Consider the following 24,752-nt stretch of genomic DNA (forward strand, 5'->3'; position numbering starts at 1 on the left):
GGTATTCTATGCATACATCAACAAAATAGAAACAAAATAATCTGGCCTAGGTATTTCTAAAAATTCTGCACTCAGTCAGAATCCAACTCTTTTAATTGCATGCCACCTCAGTCACTGTGGCCTCTGCTCTCCCACACAATACCACCTTCTATGTGTCTTCACTGGGGATGAATCTTTCTTAGGAGCAGTCTGTTATTGTCTCCAAGATTTTTTTCCAATCAGCTGACACCCAATCTCCAATTCTTGATACACGCTCTCAATCAATGAATTAAGTTAGCCGCTTTCTCTCTGCCACATGGCTGGCAGCAGTTGTAAGACATGGCCCAATTTCAGATGTTAAAATGTGAAAAAAACCCCACTTTGTTTTAGAAATGATGAAATCTGGGGTCTGAATAACACATACAGAAACTCACTGTTTGAGAATGTAAAGACTGTTATGTATAAAAATGACCAAAGAGAGATCTACAACAGAAAACAGTTTTCTCTTCTTAGTCCAACGTCAGGATTAATATCATCGCCCATGCCTAATCCATTTTCAGCTTCTGTCACACTCCCACCTGATCCCTCTCCTGTCCTGAGGCCCCTCTACACTGACGTCCTCCCTGACACCAAGGAGAGCCACCAGGAAAGGGGTAGGCCGCCTGCAGGTCTCCCAGAAAGAAGCTCTTCTTTCTCTCGGTGCCAGTATTCTCTTCTCTGGTTCCGCAAAACCTCCAGAATCTATGCAGTTTGAGCCGCGGGCAGAGCAGCAGCCTTGTTAGGAAGAGGACCATGCCAGTAGAGATAATGGCTGCATACACGAGGCCAGTAATTCTCATTTCCAAATAAAGCGGCAGTGCTTTTGAAGCCTTTTCAAATATTTCTGTAGTAAAGGGTAAGCGACAAACGGCCTCATTTTTTATTCAATTCCATAAATATTTACTCAACACCCTAAGTGTTTAGACCTGTACTTGGTTTGGGGTTGAAACTCCAAGAGAAATAAGTTCCTCTCCACATCAAGCACTCACTGAGGATAACTGGAGAGAAAAATAAACACATGATGCAAGTCAAATATCCCATTTGTTTTCTAGATGTAATACAGACCTGTCTGCTTGTTCTTTTTTTCCGTTTTAAGTTTATCAGGATGGGCTTATAAGAACAATGTATCAAAATGTCAGCAAACTAAACATTAAGTTGTCAGCTTTTTCTCTGTACTGCAAATTACAAAAGAATTAACGGTTTTGTGCTAATAGAAGCTTACAGTTCTACAGTGTGCAATTTAACCAGTCATCGCACGGTCTAAAAATGCAGTAGTACCAAAGACACCTCGCCAAGGAAGCTGCAGTTCTCGTTCCTGATTTCAGCTTCTCTACTTGTGTCCTCTTCTCATGTTTTTTCTTCCCTCTGCTTTAGAAATGTGCTCTGGAATAGCTATACAGGTAAGTGCGAACTGCCCAGACCTCCTATGCACTACACGATACACTCACATGAAAAAATGACAGTCATCTTACCAAGGAGGGGCAGAAAAGACAATGCACATCTGCAGCTACTCTGTGGCTCTCCATTTCTTTACGTTTCACACCACATTAAATTCAGAACTCAAAACATAAATAAACTTTACAGTTTAAGAATTTCACACTTCCTCTTATAATTTATTTAATACTAATTTTGGTGAAACGTGTCTGTGATCATCTCTGCACTAGAAGTCTAAGTTAGGATTAAAATGCTAAATCACGAAATAATTTGCAAATAAAACAAAACTTAAATGGTAATCGATTACCCCAAATCACTGCAGATATCTTCTAACCTTGTGAAATCTCCAGCTTTTTCCATTTTTTCCAATTGTCAACTGCAACCACATCACTTAAAAATAAATCAGAAAGAACACTGCCTATCCAGAAAATAAACTATATTTATAGGCACCATTTACTTTAACATAATACTAATAATCTAAACTAAGAATTTAGCATTTTATTTATTTTAGTACAATGAATAGTAACAAATGTAGTGACTGACTCTATGCATAAATAAAAATATCGACTCATTACTCTCGTTCTTTACATAATTTTTTAAATGGCTCTTTTTAAAGATTACAGCATTTTCCTCAATAAAAGGAATATTCAATGATTTGTACTATTTCACAAAAAACCTCTCTTCCTTGATCTATGAAACACACTTTCCCATGCATTCTTGCATTCACGTCTACCTTGCAATTCTCCAGACAATACCTTATGGCGCAGCTCAACTTGAGAAAGGAGAGTCTCATTCATTCATCAGGCAAAGTCAAAGCCAGCAAGATGCTTCAGACTGTCTGGTTGTGCCTGCCCCACCCTTGTTTCCTTTGAGCCATAGTGATGTCACAGCGGGCAGGGCAATGACTTCACTGCTCCAGTCCTTGCTTCTTGAGCACATAATTCTTTGCAGCCAAGGCAAATCAAATGACAGCAGAATCCTCCAGCAGCGTCTGTTAACTCCCAGCAAACTGGCAGCTGGCTAGCCTTTTGAAAGAAATAGATGCAGCAACTGCACCATTAAAGATGTCTCTAAATGAAGCGGTGCTAAAGCTAAGTTTGATTCCTGGTTTTCAATAGTAAGTCTGTATTCCATAAGAAAGCTGGCTTTCAAAGGAAAACTGTGGTTGGATATTCAGAAGAGACTATGGGAACTAAAGATGACCAGGGTGTCGAAGACCTAAGAATACCTTCTCTTCATTATAGTCAAATTCTCACGGAAAAGAAACATGTTATTTACTTTTCAGCCCACTCTCAGAGTTCTAGTGTACTGAAGAGGGCATGAATTCTAATCTGTGAACTTTAACACTTTTTTTTAAAGCAGTAACTTAAAAGATGAATATACAACATGGAAGCAAACACCTTGGACAGCAAATGCCTGCCACGCTTGATCCAATGTACAACAGACCCACCACGGAGCCACAGCATCCCAACGGCAGCGCAGAGGGCTGCCTCTCTTCTACCTGGGTGCCCCTAACACATTTGACTTAACAGTCTTTAAAAAGCAATGCATATATAAAATAGCATCCTACTGATGCGGGGTCGGTGAGCCGAGGAGTCAAAAGAAAGATTTCTTAGACTCTCAAGATCTGGCAGTAGTGCTCTTTTATTTAGAGAATAGTGTGGAATAGCATGGGGACAGGACCCATGGGCAGTCAGAGCTTCTGCTGCCACCGCTTCTGCTGCCCCCGCTGGCATGGGGACAGGGCCCATGGGCAGGCAGAGCAGCTGCTGCTGCCCCCGCTGGCATGGGGACAGGACCCATGGGCAGGCAGAGCTGGTGTGTGGGGACAAGACCCACAGGCAGTCAGAGCTCCTGCTGCTGCCCCGAGTTGAGGGTTAGGGCTAATTTTATAAGGCATGGGTACGTGACTTATTTTTACTGGAGAAAAGAAAAGATGATGTAAAAAGTCATTAAATGATTTCAGTGCAGATGGGGGTCTGGTTATTGTGCGGTCATATAACTTTAGATAAGAATCTGGCCATATAGATCGGCATGTAGGTGAGGATGCCCTGGGCTTCTCTCCCTGGGGCGTCCTAATTCATACCATAAAAAAAGTCCACTGGGTCGTATAGTTTGGCATGTAGGCCAGGTCACCTTGGGCTTCTCTAGCTGGGGCAGCCTTAATCCACATCACTACCAAGTAAAAAAATCCCTCATTGCCCATTTCAACACAATTCAAAGCTGGCCAAAGTCCAAGCACTGCACAAAAACTGACAAAAACTGCTTGTAACCTACATTGCATTCATTCAGAAGAAATGACTTACAAATCAGATGTAAATATTTCACTGAGACACTGACCTTTGACCTATATCTTCTGAATCCTTCCCTAAAAGGGGTTTTACCAATTAAAGTGGCTCCTCTTCTTGTTACTGATAAACCGTTCACAAAACAACATGTCCTGTTTTGCAAAAGTATCTGCCTAAAGCGTATTAGCTTTATGCAGTAACTTGGGCATCTGATATTTTGCTTTTCTAAACCATCAGAAACTCACAATGCAAATGAGACGATGCCTTCCGAAATTAACAAACTGAAGTTACCCTTCTCAATTCAGAATTTATTTCCTCTTGCAATAAACTTTGTTAGTCCAACTAAAGTTTTAAAAGTTTGATACCAAAGTTAACATGCATTTTTTTTAAAGCCCGGTCAGAGCTCACTCAAGCTGGATGTGCTCCCTTTTTTAATAGGGCTTTTCGGCTAAATTTGCTGTAATTGGTGCTACGTCCAGGGCTCCCAGATATAAGTTGAATTTTATCATTTTTGTTTCCTTCAGACTTTAAAAACCAGTGTAAACGCATAAAGAATGTTTTTGACACTTGGTGTGATAACTTCTACTGGGAAAGTTAATGCTATCAAGAGAAAACCCAACGCTTCTGCCGCCTCAGAGCCTAAAATGGGCGAGAAAAGGAAGAGGGAGGCTATCTGCGAAAGGGATGCTGCAAGACCAACGTAAAAGGGCTGCACCACCACCTTGAACCCGTGATGGAAGCACTGCAGGACCAGGGCTGCCTGGCCCTCTCAGGACTTCTCCAGCCCGCCTCCATGCCTAACTAATACCAAATGTTTTCTGTATCTATTTGTTCTGCAACAATCTCTTCACAACTTGAACCCTGGGCTGCAACTGAAGGACAAAACGCTAGAAAACTCTGGATCGGTAAATATAAAACCCGAAAAGGAACGAACACTCCCAGCGCAAAGGACCACATTACAATTTACTAGATAACCACACCCACCGCATTGCAGAAGCCACGAACTTGGCGGGGGCTGCAGGGGAGAGGGGAAGGGAAGAAGCGGGGCGAGAGGGGAAATCCGAGAAGGCAAGGAGCCGGGAAATACCCGCAGGGAATTGGCGGAGACCGCGACGCCGGCTGTCAGCAGCCGGGCCTCCCGGCGCCCCGCCGCGCAGACCCCCGAGGCGGCTCGCGGCCCCGCGGGCGCCAGGCGGGCGGCGCGCTGCCGGCGCCCGGGGAGCGCAGCAGGGGAGCGGGGCCGCGCAGGTGCCGGGCCGAGCACGCTCTCGAGGAGGCGCCCGCCCCCTGCCCGCGGCCGCGCGGCAGCCCCCCGCCGTCCGGGGGCCGCCGCCCCAGCTCGAGGAGGGAGACAAGTTACCGAAAGCGGCCGGCCAGCTACGGGGCGCCGAGGCTTCGTGCGAGCGCCCCGCGCCGGCCCCGCCCGCCCCCGGCGGCGCCGCAGTGTCGCCCCCAGCCCCCGCCCTCGCCCCACCCCAAGGGGTAACTTAAAACATGGCGCCCCGAACGGAGGCTTTAAGTCAATTGACAGAGAAGGGACGCGGCACCGCATCGCCCATCTCGGCGCGGGTTCCGAAGGAGGCCCCCAGGCCGGAGGCCGGGGCTCAGGCTCCACGCGACCAGCGGGCGCGGCGCACCGGCCCGGCCTGGCCCGGCGGGGGTCGCGGCGGGTGCGCAGGGCCTGGGGCCGGCCCGGCCCGGCGCTGGGCTCCCGCCCCTCGGGCGGCCGTGCGGGGCTGGAGCCCCGCGTCAGGAGCGCATCCCCGCGCGCCGCCCCGGCCCCGCTCCGCACCTCGCCCCGGGCGCCCCGGCGGAGGCCCCGCCGCGGCAGGCGCGCAGTTACCTGGCGGGCCGGGCCGGGCTGGCGGCCGCGGCCGTGCGCAGGAGGCTCGGCGGGCGGACGCCGCAGACGCAGCTGCTCCCGCGCTCCCCGCCCCCTCTCCGGAGACGCGGCGGCTCGGCGGGGCTGCGGCGGGGCCCACGCCCAGAGCCGGCGCAGAGGACGCCGCCCGCGCCGCCCCGCTGCGGGGGGGGCCGCCGCAGCCCCGCAGCCCCGCGCCGCCGCCGCGCCGCCTCCGGCCTGGCGCAGGGTCGCGCTGGGGAGACAGCGGCCGCCTTCGGATTCGCACTGGAGGGCCGCGCGGGCTCTCCAGCCCCTCCTCCCCGCGCAGATCCCCCCCCCCCCGGGAGGCGGGGGGCTGTTCCTGACCTTCAGGTGGGGTACGTATTGGCTTAGGGACTGCAGTCATGTTTTTCCTTTTGAAAGGAAAAAATTCAAACGGCGGGCGTCGTCCACAGGGTGGGTGCTCAAGAAATACTAAGTTAATAGAGAAGACCTTGAATTACAGGTTGAGGGAAGAGGTTGCTTGTCTCTCCGCAGCCCCCTCCTCCACCCCACCTCCCCCTCCCCCCGTAAATGTCCACAGTCACAGGTGGTCCCCTAAGCATCCTGGTCCCAGCCTAACGAGAAAGTCCTTATTGAGAAAGCTTTCCAGTGAAATGGAGAGGAAGGGGCTCACACTCTGATTTGTAGGTGAAAGAAATTATTCCTGGTCATCTCACAATATGTAATCTCTAACGAAGTGACCAAGAAGTATTTATTAAAACGTTTAAAGTCCTCTCCAAACACTCCTAGTCACCCTTCCAGGAGTTTACCGACTCATTTAGCGAGGAAAAAGTGGATTCACAAAAATATTGCATTCGCTATTGGGTGCCAAGGATATGATGCAGAAAATGGCTGCGGCAGAGATTAGTGGGCCTGGCCTGCCAGTGAGGCCACTGGAGGTGGGGAAACCCGGTTGGCCTGGTTTTCTAGGACAGGGAAAAAGGCAATGTTCTGGAGGAGGGGGCATTCTTCAGGTTGCATGGGAGAGAGGGTTGGAAAATTAAGGCTTCTATGTTGCTATGGAGTGTACAGACCGGTATTCTGTATAAGATGTGCAGCTTTGGGAAATTTTGAGCAAGAAACTGTGACTCGCTTCATGTTATAGGAAAAATAATCTGGTGACACAGCAAAGATCAAAATGGATAAATACCAGGAGCAAATAGGAAGTGACTATGGCACTGTTCCAAGTACCAGAGTGACAGTTCAGATACTGGATGATGTGTTTGGGGATCACCTGTATTAACTTCCTGTCAGGGCCAAGTGAGTGTTAGAGACATATACATCTACCACATTTGTACAGATGACTTGTGTGTGTTGCAGATAGGATCTGTGAATGGGGAGAAGATTTTCCTTGTTTGTGTACACACTGAAGCACTCTCCCCTAAAAGTGGACGCGAACAAGCTGTTTACAGCAAACACTGAGTTGGCATTATCATTGGAGACACAGGTGGTTTCATATTTTCATTCATTTTATTGCTGTATGTTTGCTATCTTTTAATTGAAAGCAAACTGTTTTCTTCCTGATTCATAAATCTTAATCTTTCTGGAGATGGAGAAAATCAGCAATAGTGTTTGAATGTCTATTTCCTTGGGAGAAGATGTTAGAATACTAAATACTATTTTTTAAAAGAAGTACCCAGCTGATTGCCCTAGTATTCCATGAATTCAGAATTTGGAGCAAAAGCCATACTACTTCATAGTTTAATACGGAATCTGGGAAGCGATCACTATGAAACCCTTTGGGCTTGACCAAGTCTCTCTGCCATTCCTTTTTGTTTTTCCTAGCAGATATGGAGGGAAAAAAATGCAAAGCAAAAGCTCACAAGCAGCACATGACTCCCTCAGTATCTTGCTTGCATCTCTGTAAAAACTCCCCTCCTCGTTACTATCACGCAGGAGCCCTCGCAGTCATGGCTCTTCCCACAGTGCCTCCCTGGGTCCACTGCAAGCCAAGCACTGAACATTTTTCTCAATGAGTGAATGGACGTTGAATAATGAACTAAGTCATCAATTTACTTTGAGGGTTCAGTTTCCTCACGTATAAAATAGGGAACTATTTCCAAAATTCCTTATCCTCCAAAAATACTTGGGTTCCATAAGATACAACGACATGATCACATCTTGATACCTGCTGGGTAAAAGCAATAATGAAAAACCTATTTAACTCTCATCAGGAAATAAAATAATGAGCTCTTCCACATGGAAAAGAGCTGGACAGGAACAAAATAAAGTGGAAAGAAGGTGATGACACCATTCCAGTTCGATTTGCTTTCTTTCATGAAAGACTCACGTCTCCCTGTATCCCTCTCGCCACCAAAAAGAAAGTCACTGTGCACGCAGAGAATTCTGTGTTCCTGTCGGCATAAAACTGCTCAAGGTGCTTTTCCAGTAAGTTACAGAAAAGTTGTTCTTGGGTCCAGGAAAGGCCCCTCACACAGTCCCAACAGAGTTAGTGCAGATTTGACGTGAGCACTCAGACTGCTAGTTTAGTATGTCCACATTGCAAACACTGAAATAATCCAGGAAACATGGGGCTATTCTGTGACCCCAGCCTAGGTCTCAGGATGCCCATTTTGGTCTCTACCACATACTAAGGCTTACTATACAACACTGATCTTACTTACGGGCTTCCTGGAATTGCTCTACTATATACAGAATACATCACTGAAGGTCAACAAGCTGTCCAGAATTGAAGCCATGGGATGGAGGAAAGGGGCACAGCTAACTTCAGGTAAGATATGTGTGTAACTTCATCCCAAACTGGAGAGACAGGACTCCCCACGAACCTCCCTCTAACCACATGTGTCAACAGCATACTGACTCATTGGTCCTCACGGGTACTCTGCTACCTCAAGAGCAATGGAAACTCCAACCTGATGGCCAAGACAAGGGCAGAATTTGCCGGTTGTATTACAGCCATATTGTCAGCCTCATCAATAAGACTCCAGGAAGAGATGATGGAGAATCTGTCCAGTGCACCCCTCAGAACTGTGCCCTCCAGCATGAGGACTGGAAGAATCCTGAAGCTTGACCAAACTCTACAAATGCAGCCACTCTAATAGGCATGCAACACTCATTTGCCCTCTTTGACAATCTCAGACTACCCTGACATAAAGCATTGTGATATTTAAAAATATCTCCATATTCTTCAGTCCTTTCAGTTGACTATTTCTTAATGTAAGCTGCCTTAGTAAAATGTTAACAACACTTGCAGTAACTATTTGAGGCTTATTTTATGCTCAGGGTAATGTCATGCACCTGAATTGCATATCAAGTCCTTGAAATCAGGACACAAAGTCTCCCCCACAGGGTGACCAGGGACCATAAATAAGAGAAATACAGGGATGAATGCGTAATTCAAAAGAACAAGCTTATTCTTTTCTGAAATAAAAATTGGTTTAAGAGTTTCTGGGTTATAAGAATATTGGCAAGTTTACAGCTCATTAAGGCTTCTAGATGCTCTCTTCATCCCGGGTTTGTATCCATCATTTTAGGGGTCTGTATACATGCAGAGCACAGATGCAAAATGAAATAAAAAAACACTACGAAGTACAAATGTAGCACAAAATGTACAAAAATATTTACATGTGAGAGGGAACAAGTTTAGACAGGCTAACACGTTATTTTAAAAAATCTTTTTTTTTAAAGATAGCACCTTAGCTAACATCTGTTGCCAATCTTCCTTTTTTTTTTCCTTCTTCTCCCCAAAGACCCCCAGTACGTAGTAGTATATTCTAGCTGTGAGTGCCTCTAGCTGTGGCATGTGGGACGCCGCCTCAGCATGGCCTGATGAGCAGTGCCATGTCCGTGGCCAGGATCCGAACCGGGGAAACCCTGAGCCACTGATTGGAGCACCTGAATTTAACCTCTGGGCCACGGGACTGGCCCTAAAAATCATTACTATTCATCAAAATTCCATATTTGCCTCCTTTCTCTCTTTACACTCTTGCAAAAATATTAGTCATAAAGGTGGGACCAATAGAGATTATGTAAGTTTCATTGTATTAAAATGTACCCTTATTAAATTTTTTACTCTCTCCATTTCTAGTAAATTTTACAAATCTCAGCACTTTTAAATAGAATATAAGGGTTATTCTAATCCTCAGTTCTTTATAAAGTTTAAATCCTCAATAATTCTATTCTCCTCCCCTTAAGTAAAAATAAAAATCCATTAAGAATATTTTATATTTAGATATTTTATATACGATGGCAAAATATAAAGAATGGAAGCTGGTAATCTGTAGTATTACTAAACTAAACCACCAGGCTCCTCGCCCTTTGAGGCCACATTGATATCCCAAACAGATGACCACTACTGGGTTATGCCAAGACACTTAACATTTTAATCACTTTCTCCCCACAAGAAACAAAATAAATACCAGCAAGTCTCTCAGTCTCCTGTAAAGTTGTAAATAATCCTAACCAGCTATTATATTTCCTTTTATCAGCAATCAACAAGAATTAACTGAGGAAGAAAAACATAGGTCATAAGACATATTCAGATGTCTGATTATTAACTACTTGACTGCGTTCAGCTTCATGTTCCCCTCTTTAGGCAGACGTGCCATAGTTAACTTTATAAGCTAAGAAATGTACAACTGTCACTGCACCAAGAAAAATGTCAGCTTTGCTGCTCAATTTGATTCCTGTTTTCCAGCGCTTGTTTCCATTTCCAGTAGCCTCCCTATACATGCATACTTTAACAGTGTGGGTATAACTTGAAAATGTGACTCCACTCCAGAATGTTCTGGGAATCAATGAAAACATCATCTAGAATATCTGTGTCCCTTGAAGTAAATCTGGTGTTTAATAGGTCAAAGCCATTTTAAAGAAGCCCTCTGCTATAGACTCCTTCCTGGAAGGTGTTTATCAGGGCCTTGTCACCACATCCAAGACGGGCTTATCTGCAGATGATACAAATCTGAGAGTATGCCAGAGTTTTTCACTCCAGGTTGTTTGTGAAGAGTTTAAGTTTCATATTTCTGTGTCAATGATAATCTTGGAAAGCGATGAAACTATTCACACCGTTTATATCAGAATCACGCGGAGTACTTGTTAATAATGTAGATCCTTGGGTCCAGCCCCAGCATAAATAAATCAGACCTCTGGTGTGGGGTCCAGAGAGCAGGCACCTTTAACAAACTTTTAAGAACCACTGACCTAGGTGATGAATGTACAACAACAGACACACAGGTGACAAAGTTGGAGTATTATTCAGACAGATGTTTCAGAGACATTGGCACAGAGAAGAGTGGTAGGAGAATGGCATCATCCAGCCATGTAGGTGAGCTGAACTGAAGGGAGCTACACTCCAGCAGTCAGCACACATGTTGCAGGAAGAGTTATTGCTGGGATCCGGTCATTGGACGCATCAGTTTGCAAACAGCAGTTCATCAGCAGTAAGTATAGTAATAAATAACAATGAAAGATTGTTCTGTACCCAACTCCAGCAATAATTGGATTAGATGCCCATTTATTGAAGATTGCAATAACACTACAACTCTGACCTTCATTTCCAAGTGCACAAAACATCTTTACAAAGTTGCCAAGGGATGTCTCATTAAACTGGGAAATGGAGAACTAATTGCTGGCAGTTTGGGTTAAGTTTGAGATTTGACTATCCCAAACACAGCACAGAGAGATTTTAAATTATTAATACCTTTTGGTATAACATACGTATGCAAACAGGCTTGCCCTGCACTGATTAGTGAAAACTAGTGAACCAAATAAAGAAATTGACCAGAGGCCACATCTTGCTACCCTTAAGCACAGCATGAGGAATTTTGTTTTAGAAAAACAATATTATTAATCCCATTAAATATGTTAATTTTATTGTGTGTCTTGTATTTTTCATATCAATTTGTGAGGTTCTTTTGATTTTATAGTTGATAAGACCTGTAAGTATGACAAATTTAAATCTAGCTTTACATCTATATATAAGTAACAAAAATAATTTAAGATAAGGGGGGGCATCAGAAAGATTTCCTTTTGTTAAAGGGATGTTAAAGAATAAGATTTCAACTCAATAAGAGAGGATTACCTTTCTGATATGGACCAGGCTATCGTATGAGCAGTGGGCTCTCCAGCTAGAATGTTCAAGGGGATAGCAGATGACATCTGTCAATAATGCCTCAGAAGAGATTCCTCTATCAGGTGAGCACTTGGGCAAGATCATAGTTAAAGTCCTCTCCAACTCTGAGATAAAACTATTTTCCAAGTGTTTGCCACCCAGGAACCAGGGCTTGCCCATAATTCTTCACTGTTGAGGTAGCAACTCAAATGTTAACTTCATTAAGATATACTGATGTATATATTTACATGTTACTGAATAGCTTACAAAACTTCTCCATTATAGATTGAGATTCATCTGTCATGGTTCACTACTTTTTCTCCATAAATCTGAAGACAATTGCTACCACCTTTTCACGTGTCTTCTCTGACCCATCAACTCTGATCTGCTTGTCCCACCCTTTCTCATCAGACCCTTCTCTACCTATGAGCCAGGTTTTTCTGAGTTGCCTTAGGTGGATGGACATGATGTTGTTTGAGTCAAGGTATAAAGATTCTGAATGGCAGGCCACTCCAAGCCTTTTTCTGAATTTCCCCCAGGTGTTCCAATGCCCATTCTCAAATTATTGCACTGTTTAACAAAATCAAGCAGGCTTACATTTACATGTTTACATACATGTTCATGAACACCCTTATGGCTTGATGAACAGAATACTAGATGATGTCTTAAAATTGTTGTGTGGCCTTGAGCAAATTTCAGCTTCTCCTGATATCAATATCCATTGAAATATTCCTTCCATTTTCTGTTTTATTGGAATAGTGTGGTGGTTCTCAACTATGGTTGTATATTAGAAGAATCACTTAGGGGAACTTACAAAATAGCAACTGAAGTTCATTATCATGGCTGTGTGATAGATACATATGAGCTTATTATTAGAATTCTCTCTACTTTGTGTACATTTGAAATATTTAATAATAAAAAGTTTAGGGTGAAAAATAATTTTAAAATACTGATGCTTGAGATCTATCCCAAACCAATTAGATGAGAACTTCTTGGGAGTGAAGCCCAGGCATCACTATTTTTTAACATTCCCCAAGTGACTTTTATGTGTGGATAGAGTTGAAAGACTTTTAGTAAAAGAAGACTAAAGCAAAAAATTAAATCAGATGTTAAGAATTCCTCAAAAGAAGAATGCCATAAAAATAAATATTACTAGCAACCACCTATTTATGTCTTCTAAAAATTACCTGAAGTACTTGATAGAAGCCACTGGATTAAACATACGTGTGCCCATTATGCTCTATGAAGCCACTTGTTTTCTGAGCACATGGCTGTTTCCTTGGCAGTGCCTGCCATCAGCTTTGCTGATACACTCTTTACGGGAAAACTTTACTGTAGCTCGCTGCCCATTTCATAGTAATGTGTCAATAAAATGCTGGCATATTTAACAACAGGCATAAAGAACTCATAACACACTAAATATCATGACTAGAATTTCAACAACTCTTCAGACACCCAAAAGAAAAAATATCATTCATGGTTTTTTTCCCAGTTCCTGTGTGAAGCAGAGAAAATACACTTGAGCACTCATGATTATCTTAGGTGATGAATAATAGAAGGTTCCAGCATGTAGTTCAAGGGGTCTAATAGGGAATCACATCTAAATAAATATAATCTTAGTGTCTCATGAACTGGATCTGGTGACATTCCCCCAGGGGTGCTCAGGCAGTGGGATTCCACATCATGGTGCCCGGCCCGGGGGTCACTCTTTTTACTAAGAGTCAAAATTTAATGAGCATTTACTTTGTGCAAGGAACTGTTTTATGAACCCATGTACATTACAAGAACCTTGTGAGACAGAGGCTATGAAGACCCCATTTTACAGGAGGGGTAAATGCAGCAGAAGCAGGTTCCTCATTGTGCCCAGGGTTACAGGGCTGGGAGCAGCAGAGCAAGACACAAATCTGGGTGGTTGGACTCCTGAGGCAGGTCTGTAAGGCCTCTAACTAGGCGGTCAAATATAAGTGTACACATACACACGTATTTGGTTAAATCTCATGAAACTGCCAATATTCAGTTGTGTTTTGACTTTCAACAACAGTAATTTTACAGTACGATGATATACTGCAATGAGAAAACACTGCATTAGCTATGAATGCAGAGAAGCACTGGGTTAAGGAATGACTGTTCCTACTGCTGTGGGCATTAGAGAACAGACAATGTCCTCTGAAAAGTCTCTAAGAACACTAGTATAGACAGAGTACTCAGGTTGGCAAAAGTCTAAGGAGCTACTAAAAGAACTCAAGGCAAATGCTAATAAAATTATGATAATTATTGCTAACTTTTATTTAACCCCTCTATGTGCCACTCACTGTTTTAAGTGCTTTGTGTATATTATCTCTTTATTCCTCATAATCCTATGTGGCAAGAACTCTTACAGTCCGCGTTTTAGAGATGACAAGATGGGGCTGAGCGGCCCAGCACCTTGTCCCTGATCACACATTTGGGAAGCACCGGGGACAGGCAATTTCATTGTGGAAACTGAGCTCTTAACCGCAATGCTAAACTGTCCCCACAGAATTCCATATGTTTGGTTGGAATTTTCTCTACGGAAAATAGAATATTAAATTTAAAAAGCTGTACCACAAATGGAATCCATGTATAGATATATATCTATTTTACTAAGAAGAACATTCTACTACTATTTAGAATCTGAGGAAAAGACCAAAGGGGATGCTGAAATCGACTGGTAAATCCTAGTGGCTCCACCTTTGAAAGATATCCCGGATCTGAACCATTCTCATCACACCCACTGCTAGCACTTGTACTGTCACCTTCCCTCTCGCCCGGGTTCCGGCAGCAGCCTCACCACATTTCTCTCCTCTGCCACCCTGGGACCTTTAGAGGCTTCTTCAAACAGAAGATATTGCGGTCCTAGTAAAACAAGTCAGATCATGTCACTCATATGTCCACAGCCCTGAAAGGCCTTCAGACCTGCATCACCCACCCTCACGCTATCTGACCCCACCGGTCTGACCACATCTACCAACCATACTCCCTGTCTCACTCACTCTGGCCTCCTTGAACTTCCTCCAACAAGCCAGGCACACCTGACCCTCAGCTTTTCTCTCTGGTACACCAACAGCCTCACCTCCGTCAAGTCTGCTCACAGGTCGCCTTCTCAGAGAGGCCTACCCTGATAACCTTATCCAAAACTGTGACCAAGGCACCCCAGTACTCCTACCCCCTTATCCTACTAGACTGTTTTTCCTTATCACCTAACATACCTATCATTTCCTTATTTCTGTTTATTGTCTGTCCCCTGCCATTCTAGATGAAAGTCCCACAAAGGCAGGGGTTCTGGGGCCCTGTCCTATTCGCTGGGTGTCCCAGCCGCTGGAACATCACGTGGCATAGGGAAGGTGTTCAACACGTGTTTGCTGAATGAGAGAAGGCGGCAACAGGGACCATCAAATATGAGACGACTCTGGGGAGAAGAGTGATTAGAGGGATAGAAAGTACAGAACCGAAGAGAGAGCTTGCTCAGGATTGGGATTAGACACCAGATGGAAGAGATTCAGAAGGAAGAAACTAAATGTAAGAAACAACAGTGGATATGTGAAAAAAAGTGTGTATAGTTCTATGCAGCATAACTCCTCCAGCTCCAGGACTTGCCAAAATCTCCCAACCACCACGAAAGGCTCTCCGTTCTCACCCCCGAGCCAGTATGGTTGACGCCAGCAGGGGCCATCTCCCACTGCATCCTCAGAGAGGAAAGGAAAGACTGGTAACGCCACCCCTCCCCAGAGGTCACTGGGTCATATCGTCACATCAGAGTGGCTATAAGGAGCACTTATATTGGCAGGACAAGAGAAAATAGGACAGGATTCAAGGAGGACTCTCTTCACTCATCCTCATAGACAGTGGAAATGACCACTGCACTGGAGGATATCAGATCAACTGAAGCAGAAATTTCCAGGCTAATATTATCTTTCATATCAGTGGTTGCCATGTGATATTTATAAAGATTTAGCAATGATCAGGCAGTGAATACTTTTAAGAGGCTGTTGGAGGAAAAGAAGTAGCAGTCCACCCTCTGTCTTCAGAAATCACTGTCATCCCACTTGCTCCCAATAAATGGTTTACTTCTTTTGATTGCGCTTGGCATGCCCAGGAAAGATGACTTTTACTTCTATCACTTACAGCTTGAAGCTTATACTGTGTCTTCCCATTTGGCCTGCACTGAGGTTTTATTCAGTGATTCAGGGTGCCTTTTCAAAGGTCATCAGGTCATTCCTTCATCTGTCAACAATGCCTCCTAATCCCCAGCCTCTCGCTCTACCATGGCACCCAAGTTCTCAGGCTTCCCAGCCCTTAGTCACCCTCCAGCAGGAGTGTCTGTGTGTATCACCGTTGCCAACTTTATGCAACAGCCATACTGCAAACACATTTTAAGAGAAACCATATCTTAACCAGCTCCCTCTCTAGATTGTAACTTCTGTGAGGGAGGCAGGTATCTCTTCCTCATATTTGTATTTTCCAGTATGAGTAGCATGATACATTAACCCTAAAAAATAACTGAAAAAGACTCCTAGCACTAAGTCCCAGAGAGCTTAGTGAAGGACACCACCAATCCCCAGTCATGCAAGTTAGAAACCCAGGAGTCTTCCTGGTGCCTTCCTCTCCCTCCACCCCTCCATCAAGCCTACTAGCAAGTCCTGTGCCTCTTCCCTTAGTCTCCTGGATCTGTCCGCATCTCCCCTCCCCACCCGCCATCCTGTAACAGCCTTTTCTCAGGTCTCTAATCCAGGGTCTCCCACCCGAGTTAGCTCTCAGATACACAAGGGTGATGCTGTGGCCCCTGCTCAGACCATCCCATTCGCTTGTCTCAGGGCATGGACAACACTCGCTAAGCCTCAATGCCCTGAGTCCTCCACTCTGGGCAGACGGGCCAGCTTTCCATTTCTCTTTTTCAACTTCCCTAACTAGGTTGCATACCCTCATGAAGGGCGCTGGCAGCTCCAGCCCCTCCGCTTTCCAGCACGGCCACCGTTGCACCTGTGTACTGTGCGTGTGCTTATCCGATGAGCTGCCATCTCCCTTCACGAGATGCAAGTCCCAGTCGGTGACTGGGGTTGCTTCTGCTCACCACTGTGTCCCCCGTTAGCACACTGCCTGGCACGCAGGAGACCCTGGTGAACATTTATAATAAACAAACATTGAAGGCCTGTCAGTATTGGAAATGTGCAATCCAGAATGGTTTGGTGTCTGCAAGCCCCTGCGTAGCCCCTGCTACCTCTGCTGGATACAAAGGAAAAAGCAAACAAACAGACCCAAAATCAACAAGGCTTTTCAGATCTTGGACACAAGTAAGGCTCGCAATGGACACTCAAATATTTATTCATTTCATTTGCAAACAGGGACTGAGGAGAAACCAAAATCTCGCCGTTCTTCCTAGTGGTGCAGCTGGAGTAGGAACCCGGGCATCTGAAATGCTGCCACTAAAGGAGAAAAAATGACACGACTCTTCTTCACTTCAGAGCATCAGCCTCTAAACCTCGCTAGATGCCAGTGATTAATCCTGTCAGAGAAATTAAAGGGCAGAAAAATAGGAAACATTTGTATGGCCATCGGGGATGGGTTGAGGGAAGTCTGACAGACACTGCTTCTCTGTCTGCTCGCGGCTGTCACGGTGGACAGAGCAGGAGGGCTGGAGTCAGCCCGCCAGCTCCGCGCGCCAGCGCCCGACCCTGGGCTTCAGCTGCATTGCTTCCTCTCTTTTCATGTGCCTTCTCATTTCTAAACTGTGACAACCTGCTTCAAGGATCTTCAAGGGGATTAAATGAAATAATTGATGTAAAAAGCACTTAGTAAGCTCTGAGTGTCACGTAATCGTGTGCTACAGTTAGGACGGCGGCTCACGAGAACACCACTTGGCAACTCTCCCTTAGCCAGTGCTGCCCAGAGACCCCTGAGGTCGCCCCCCCTCCTCTCACCTCAGTAGACTGAGATGCAGAAGCTCAGCAGGGGTGCCCTTGAAGCAGCAGCCCGTCTGACAAAGTGAAGGAGGACAGCACTTGAGCCTCGGGAGGCCTGTTGAACTCAAATCCACCTCACAGAGGGGCTGGGAAGCAGCGGCCAGGAGCCTTTAACCGCTGACCCGCTAGGACTGCTGACTTGATTAAGTGGCCCAATGAAAAGGGGGTAAGTGCAGGAAACTGCATTTGCTGGGAGATAACAGTCCTCATATTTTTAAATAAATGCATAACAACTTATATATTAACATGTGTGCTGGCCCTAATATGTTTCTTTCCAGTCTTGTAGCCATTGCTCAAAGCATTTTTAAAGTACTTATTTGAGAAGTTCTTTCAAGAGCACATGTCTCCCTATTTGGGAATCACTTCAAAAGCTGCAAATACTCATGTTGAAAATGGATTGGTTTTTTGAAGGAGACAAAGTGACATAGCACCAGGCTAATGAATAAGCGTGTCACTTGGGCTCAGGGCCATTGGGCATCAAAAACAAAAAGGAACTAAAACCCCGGGGCCAGCCTAGTGGCACAGCGATTAAGTTCATGTGCTCTCCTTCGGTGGCCTGGGGTTCGCAGGTTCAGATGCAGGGTGAGGACCCACGCCCCGCTCATCAAGCCATGCTGTGGCAGGCGTCCCACATACAAAACAGAGGAAGATGGGCACAGATAGCTCAAGACCAGTCTTACTCAGCAAAAAGAGGAAGATTGGCGGCAGATATTAGCTCAGGGCTAATCTTCCTCTAAAAAAAAAAAGCAAGCAAGCAAAACCCTGAGTTTTAACTACAACCAGATTCAACAGAATTATTAGAATAGTTTAATGAGCTAGTTTAGAAGGAAGTTCAAAAAATAGTTCCAAAAAGATTTTGACCAACAGAAACATCTCCACTCACAAGAATAACTATCATTTATTGAGTGCTTATTATCTGACAGGCGCTCTGTAAGCGCTTTACATACACCCCTCACTTAAGATTCAGAAATCCACTAAATCTATTATACCCACTGTATGCATGGAAGTTAGTAACTCGCTCAAGGTCACAACCAGGTAAATGGGAGGACTGTACTTATCTGCATAGAGGTACCTACTTGAATCTCTCTCTCCTCTCCAAGAAGACAGCATTCTTTTGAATGAATGTACTCGGATATATTTGTTTTTGTTTTTACTGAGGTCACATTGGTTTATAACATCATATAAATTTCAGGTGTATATTATTATATTTGCCTTGTGTAGACTTGACTGTGTTCACCACCAGAAGTCTAGTTGCCATCCATCACTGCACACATGAGCCTTTTTACCCCTTTCACCCTCCTCCCCCCACACCCCTCTGCTAACCACCAATCTGTTCTTTGTATCTATGTGTGTGTTGGTGGTGGTGGTGGTGGTGGTGGTTTTATCTTCCATCTAAGTGAAATCCCATGATATTTGGCTTTCTCATCTGACTTATTTCACTTAGCATAATACCCTCAAAACATAATACCCTGTTTAAAAAAAATTATCGTATAATGATCGAGCTTCTTTTAATCAATGTGAAAACAGAACACTGCAACAAATATGCAGGACTAATGGAACCTGGGGCCTAAACCACTGGGAACAGAGCTTTACAAATGTAGAGAAATCGCCCATGCCTTAGGGGAACCATTATGAGACCCTTCCAGATGGGCAGCAGAAATGAGCCCAATGAAAACCTGGAAATGGGTAACAGATAATGGCATTCGTATCCAGATAGCATAATGCTTACGTGGAGAGTTTAAGGTGGTAGTATACAGAATAATTACGTATTATATTTAATTCTATAGAAGCTGCACAGCCTAGGTGTTAGGAGTTGAGTTTCAACCTAGCTCTGGGAGCTGCTGGCTGTGGGGGAAGCTGTCCTTCATGGCCTCAGTGTCTTAGCTGCACAATGCAGATGACCCATCACGGTCTTCATGGGGCTGCTTGAGAACCAGTATGTTAAGCTCTTCCAGTTGTGCTCAGCACATAGTTAGCACATTATGAATGTTAGCTATTATCATTATTATTTATGTATCAACACATTACTTCAGTTTTCCCTAAGGGTCGTACCCCAGGGAGGGCACCCAGGGACAAACACTCACATTCTACCAGTGCACTCGTCTTTGGCAGTGGCACTTTAATTCAATTACATTATAGCAAAAATGAGTGTTCTGAACATTAGGAATATCTTCTTTGCCGACATTACACAGTGTCTGAAATTAATTAAGTGATAGCTGCTAAAGTGCAAAGTTTCCAGGACTGTTTCTGTATAATCCCTCAAAAAAGAATAAATTTGGCATGCACTCCTTATGAAGGTGAATAAACTTTTTTTTCCTGTAGAGGACTTTATGATCTTTAAAACATTTGGCTATAGTTTATTTATTTTTTTTAGGAAGATTCGCCCTGAGCTATCTAGTGCCAATCCTCCTCTTTTTGCTGAGGAAGCCTGGCCCTGAGCTAACATCCCTGCCCATCCTCCTCCACCTTATATGTGAGACGCCTGCCACAGCATGGCTTTTGCCAAGCGGTGCCATGTCCGCACCCGGGATCTGAACCGGCGAACTCCAGGCCGCCTGAGAAGCGGAACGTGCGCATTTAAGCGCTGCACCATCGGGCCGGCCCTGCAGTTTTATTTTTATGAAGTTGAGGCACTAACTCCAAAGTTGCAGATCAACAGAGTAGATGATAATGTTTTCTAACATGGAATATTCCCATATCATTAAGTCTGGACTTATTAACAGCCCTATTTACTAATTAATGGAGAAGGAAATTTTTCCTGGTTTCCTAATTTAGAACACTGATTTTCCGCATAAAGAGAGAGAGAGACAAAGTTATGGTGGCCTGGGCTGTCTCCCCTAACTGTAGGAAGTCCCTGCTTTGCCATCGGAGCTCTGCTGGTCACAGTGCTGGGGAATGTGTGACACTAGGGCTCTCTGTGAACCCTGAGCTCACCCAACAGACCCTGGAGATAGGATCCCGAAGGTAAAACTTCACAGCGGCGATGCAAAAAATGGCAGTTCTGTGTAACTGAAATACCACAGTTTATCCACACTTCAAATATATCCTGGAAATAGGCTTTTCTCTAATTACCACTAAAACAGTCTAGGGGAAAATGTCTTCTAAGTTCCAAATAATCTGCAAATGAACTTATGGATGTTGGTGTTTATAAATTTACGGATATTTGGTTTAATTTGAAACCCTCTTGCCGTTCATATCAATCATGAAACATTTACTTGGTTACCTCTTTAGAAAAACCTATGAAGACTAAACAAAATTATTTATGGTTTAATTACTCCCTCAGCTTCTTTGGATGTGATCTAAATAAAATATTTTTCACCTACCACATAATTGACAGTTTTCTAGTAAGAGAGAAAATTCATTTACTCACCCATATTATGACCTTAGTTATTACATTTAAAATGTTGCCTTTATGTACTCTAAAGCGTGAACATGTTATTTAGCCTACTTTTATATAGCCTGTTGGTTTTTCTTTTCATCTTATTTTGCTCTTTGGCTCAAACATTGACACCCTCCAGATGTGAAAACAGATGCCCCTCCACTGACCTTTCCCCATATGCTCCTTTCCCTACAAGTCCTCTGAGAACGTGTGTGCTGGATTAGGTTTTCCTGCATCTGTGAGCTACAGAAACACTGAAAGTAATCAGAGGTGTTTGTATAAAAGGGTGATATAAAAATGGAAATAGCACAAGAGCTGATTAGAGCTAGACCTAAACTTAGATGGGTACCCTTGATTGACAGCACAGCAGCAGGCTGATGAGTGATGGGGGAACAGTCACAGTCCACGTTCGTCTAGATTCAGTAACTCTAAGAGTGAAGAACTCTCATCTAGACTTTAGAATTAATTTTTAAGAAAACTCTCCTTCAGAGAAACATTTAGGAAGACTAAATCATTTTGGCGGCACAATCTGCCTGATAAGAGTAGCTTTTTAATTTTAACTTTTTCAAATTTAATTCACTCTGTAGGAAGAGACAACTGGTTACCGAACTAAGTCAAAGCCTCAGGTCAAGTACAAGTTCATCTAAATAGGAGAAGGAAGCATGCAGATGCTGAAAGTTCTAGAGAACACTGCGGGATCCCCCATGGCACCATTCCGAAAATCTACATTTGTTCGGGTACATTGATCAGGAAGGGGAACATGTGCACATTTACTGAAAGGAAATTCAACGGCAGGCATTGCTATGTGACTTGAATGTTACATTCCACACTTTACATGGTAATTTCCAAGACTTTATATTGGGGGAAAAGAAGAACAAAGAACTTATTATCTTCTGTGGTTTTCTTATGGCCATACAAGGCAAACCCTTCATAAGATTTGCCAAGCTTCTAAAAGGCTAGTGACAGACTGAATGAGATGTCCAATAAGAAATTCTAATTTTCAAGTGATACGTAGTTGTAATTAACTTTTAAAATTTGCTTCATTTGCTGAGCCTGGAGCATTCTATGGTGCCATAAAGTAAGGAAGCACTTAAAAAAAAAAGAGAGAGAGAGAGAAGCAGACAGAAAGGGCACAGGAGCCAATCTGAAAGAGCTCCTAATGGCCAAGGCTGAACAATTTGAACAAAAAAATAAATAAGAATAGTATTGGATTATAACCCAAAGAATAAGTAAATATCCATGAGTCCATACTGCTATAAATAAATGACTGAATAAACAAATAAAAGGAGGAGAAGGAACAACTTTTCCTTACAGAAGAATTCCGACTAATAATTGTAGGATGAATGAAGGCAATAGAGAAATCACCAGTAGAAAACCACAGGAATAAGTGCGGCAGGCAAGAGCCACTGATGCGTGCTAAAATTAGTGGGTGAAAGTTTAAGTTGCAGTTTCAAAGTATCTCCTCCCAAATATTTCGTAATTACAAAAGGATCCGTGTTAGCACCACAGGAGGGAAACCCAGTAGAGCCACCTCAACCATGCGATGGAAGTTAACATCGTCAGGAATAAGTTACACAGATGTCACCAGCCCCCAACCTGATGCACTGAGAGGGCACGGCACCTGCGTAGATTCTTCCCCCAAATGCATAACCTCAGCCTCATCATGGGAAAACATGGGACAAACCCAAATGGAGAATTCTACAAAATACTGTGGTGAGTTACTCCTTAAAAATGTCAAGGCCGTGAAAGACTAAGGAGATTAGAGGAGACTAAGGAGATCCCCCTAAGCCAACTAACATGCAAGGTGGGATCCAGAATGGATCCTAGAACGGAACAAGGGCATCAGTCGAGATACTGTGAAATCTCAACAAAGTCTTTAGTGTAGTTCATGGTATTGTCCTAATGTCAATTTCTTAGTTTTGATCATTGTACCATGTTTATGTAAGTTGTTAACATTAGCAGTAGCTGAGTGTGGGAGGTACAGGAACTCTATTACTTTTCCAACTCCTCTGTTAAGTCTAAAATTATTTCAAAACAAAAGTTAAAAAATAAATAAAAGATTTAAAAAATTTGCTTAGCTGCTCTGGATCCAAACTGAGTTGTATTTTGAAGGATGGAAAGGAGTTAAACAATGAAAATATGGATTATAACTAGTTTAGATAAAAGAAGAATTAGTCATATGACCTGGTTCCATTACACACTCAACCAGTTATGAGCTGTGTGACCTTGGGCAAGTTACTCTGTCTCTCTAACACTCAGTCTTTTTTTTTTTTTTTTGAGGAAGATTAACCCTGAGCTTACATCTGCCGCCAATCCTCCTCTTTTTGCTGAGGAAGACTGGCGCTGAGCTCGCATCCATGCCCCTCTTCCTCCACTTTATATGTGTGACACCACCATAGCGTGGCTTGACAAGCCATGTGTAGGTCTGCACCCAGGATCCGAACCTGACAAACCCAAGGCTGTCGAAGCGGAACGTATGAACATAACCACTGCACCAGTGGGCCAGCCCTGCAAGGCTCAGTCTTTTCACCAAGAAACAGGGGATGAGGCAGGGCACCTACCTCATGGAGCTAGAAATAACAATTAAAGGAAATAAGACATATGAAGAGAGTGACACGTTCGGCATATTGTAGGAACCTGATCAATGTTAACCATGGCGATGGTGATCGACAGCCTGTTGGCGGGCCACTGGCACAAGTCTCCTCCCACCATGAAGGCCTGAGGATACCCCATCCCCATACCTCAGCTGCAGAGGTTGCCAAAGCTCTGGTGTGCACACACCACTTTGGTCCTGTCAGACCCCCCCATACCTTCCTGGCCCTGTTCCTATCCCATGCTGTTCAAATGTTTATTGAGCACTTACTGTGTGACTCGGTGCTACATTAGGGCAGCAAGAACAAAGACAAGAGAGAGCCAATCTCTGGCTTTGGAGGGAGAAATAGACATGTTATTTGTCTAAGGGAGAATGGACATGTGAACAAATCATTTCATTTAACACAGGGAATGCTCTGCTGGAGACAGGCCAAGGTACTGTGAGCACACCTGACTTTGCTGAGCTGAGTCCTACAGGATGAACAGGAGCTTAGACAGCAAAGAAGGATGGGATGAGGATGGGGAAACAGGGTCCAGGCCAAAGGAACAATTAAATTAGAAAAGGCACAGGATCCTTGAAATGGCCAGGAGCATGGAGAATTCCGTGAGAAGAGAGGAGGGGAAGAAACCGAACTGAGGCAGGTAAGGTCTAGCTGACAGATGACTGTGGATCGCAAGGTCAGTCCTGGAATCTTCCTTCCCCTGTGAGTGATGGGCCGAGGTCGGGAGCGACAGGGTTAGATCTGTGTTTTGCAGCTCCACTCTGATGGCGTGCAGGAGAAAGGACTGGAGAGATGGGGGCTGTGCAGGAGAAGGGACTGGAGAGATGGGGGGTGCTGAGCAGGAGAAGGGACTGGAGAGATGGGGGGTGCTGTGCAGGAGAAGGGACTGGAGAGATGGGGGGCAGTACAGGAGAAAGGACTGGAGAGATGGGGGGCTGTGCAGGAGAAAGGACTGGAGAGATGGGGGGCTGTGCAGGAGAAAGGACTGGAGAGATGGGGGGCTGTGCAGGAGAAAGGACTGGAGAGATGGGGGGCTGTGCAGGAGAAAGGACTGGAGAGATGGGGGCTGTGCAGGAGAAAGGACTGCAGAGATGGGGGGCTGTGCA

The 24,752-nt window shown here is 44.4% G+C and overlaps 1 protein-coding gene across 49 annotated transcripts in view; it reads right to left on the reverse strand.

The window, feature by feature from the left end:
* EPB41L3 (erythrocyte membrane protein band 4.1 like 3) overlaps positions 1-24,752 on the reverse strand; it is a 228,809-nt gene that overhangs the window by 138,321 nt on the left and 65,736 nt on the right. For 22 of the 49 annotated variants that reach the window (XM_023647407.2, XM_070220557.1, XM_070220553.1 and 19 more), the window contains exon 1: positions 5,584-5,738. The exons of 15 other annotated variants lie outside the window; for them this stretch is intronic. The gene's annotated coding sequence lies outside the window, so the exon portion shown is untranslated. Of the gene's footprint in view, positions 1-2,207; positions 2,478-5,583; positions 5,801-24,752 lie in introns of those variants that run through there. 12 more of the 49 variants (XM_070220532.1, XM_070220539.1, XM_070220526.1 and 9 more) reach the window with 6 other exon arrangements.

This window comes from Equus caballus, chromosome 8 (assembly GCF_041296265.1).
Source record: "Equus caballus isolate H_3958 breed thoroughbred chromosome 8, TB-T2T, whole genome shotgun sequence".
Classification (NCBI taxonomy): domain Eukaryota; kingdom Metazoa; phylum Chordata; class Mammalia; order Perissodactyla; family Equidae; genus Equus; species Equus caballus.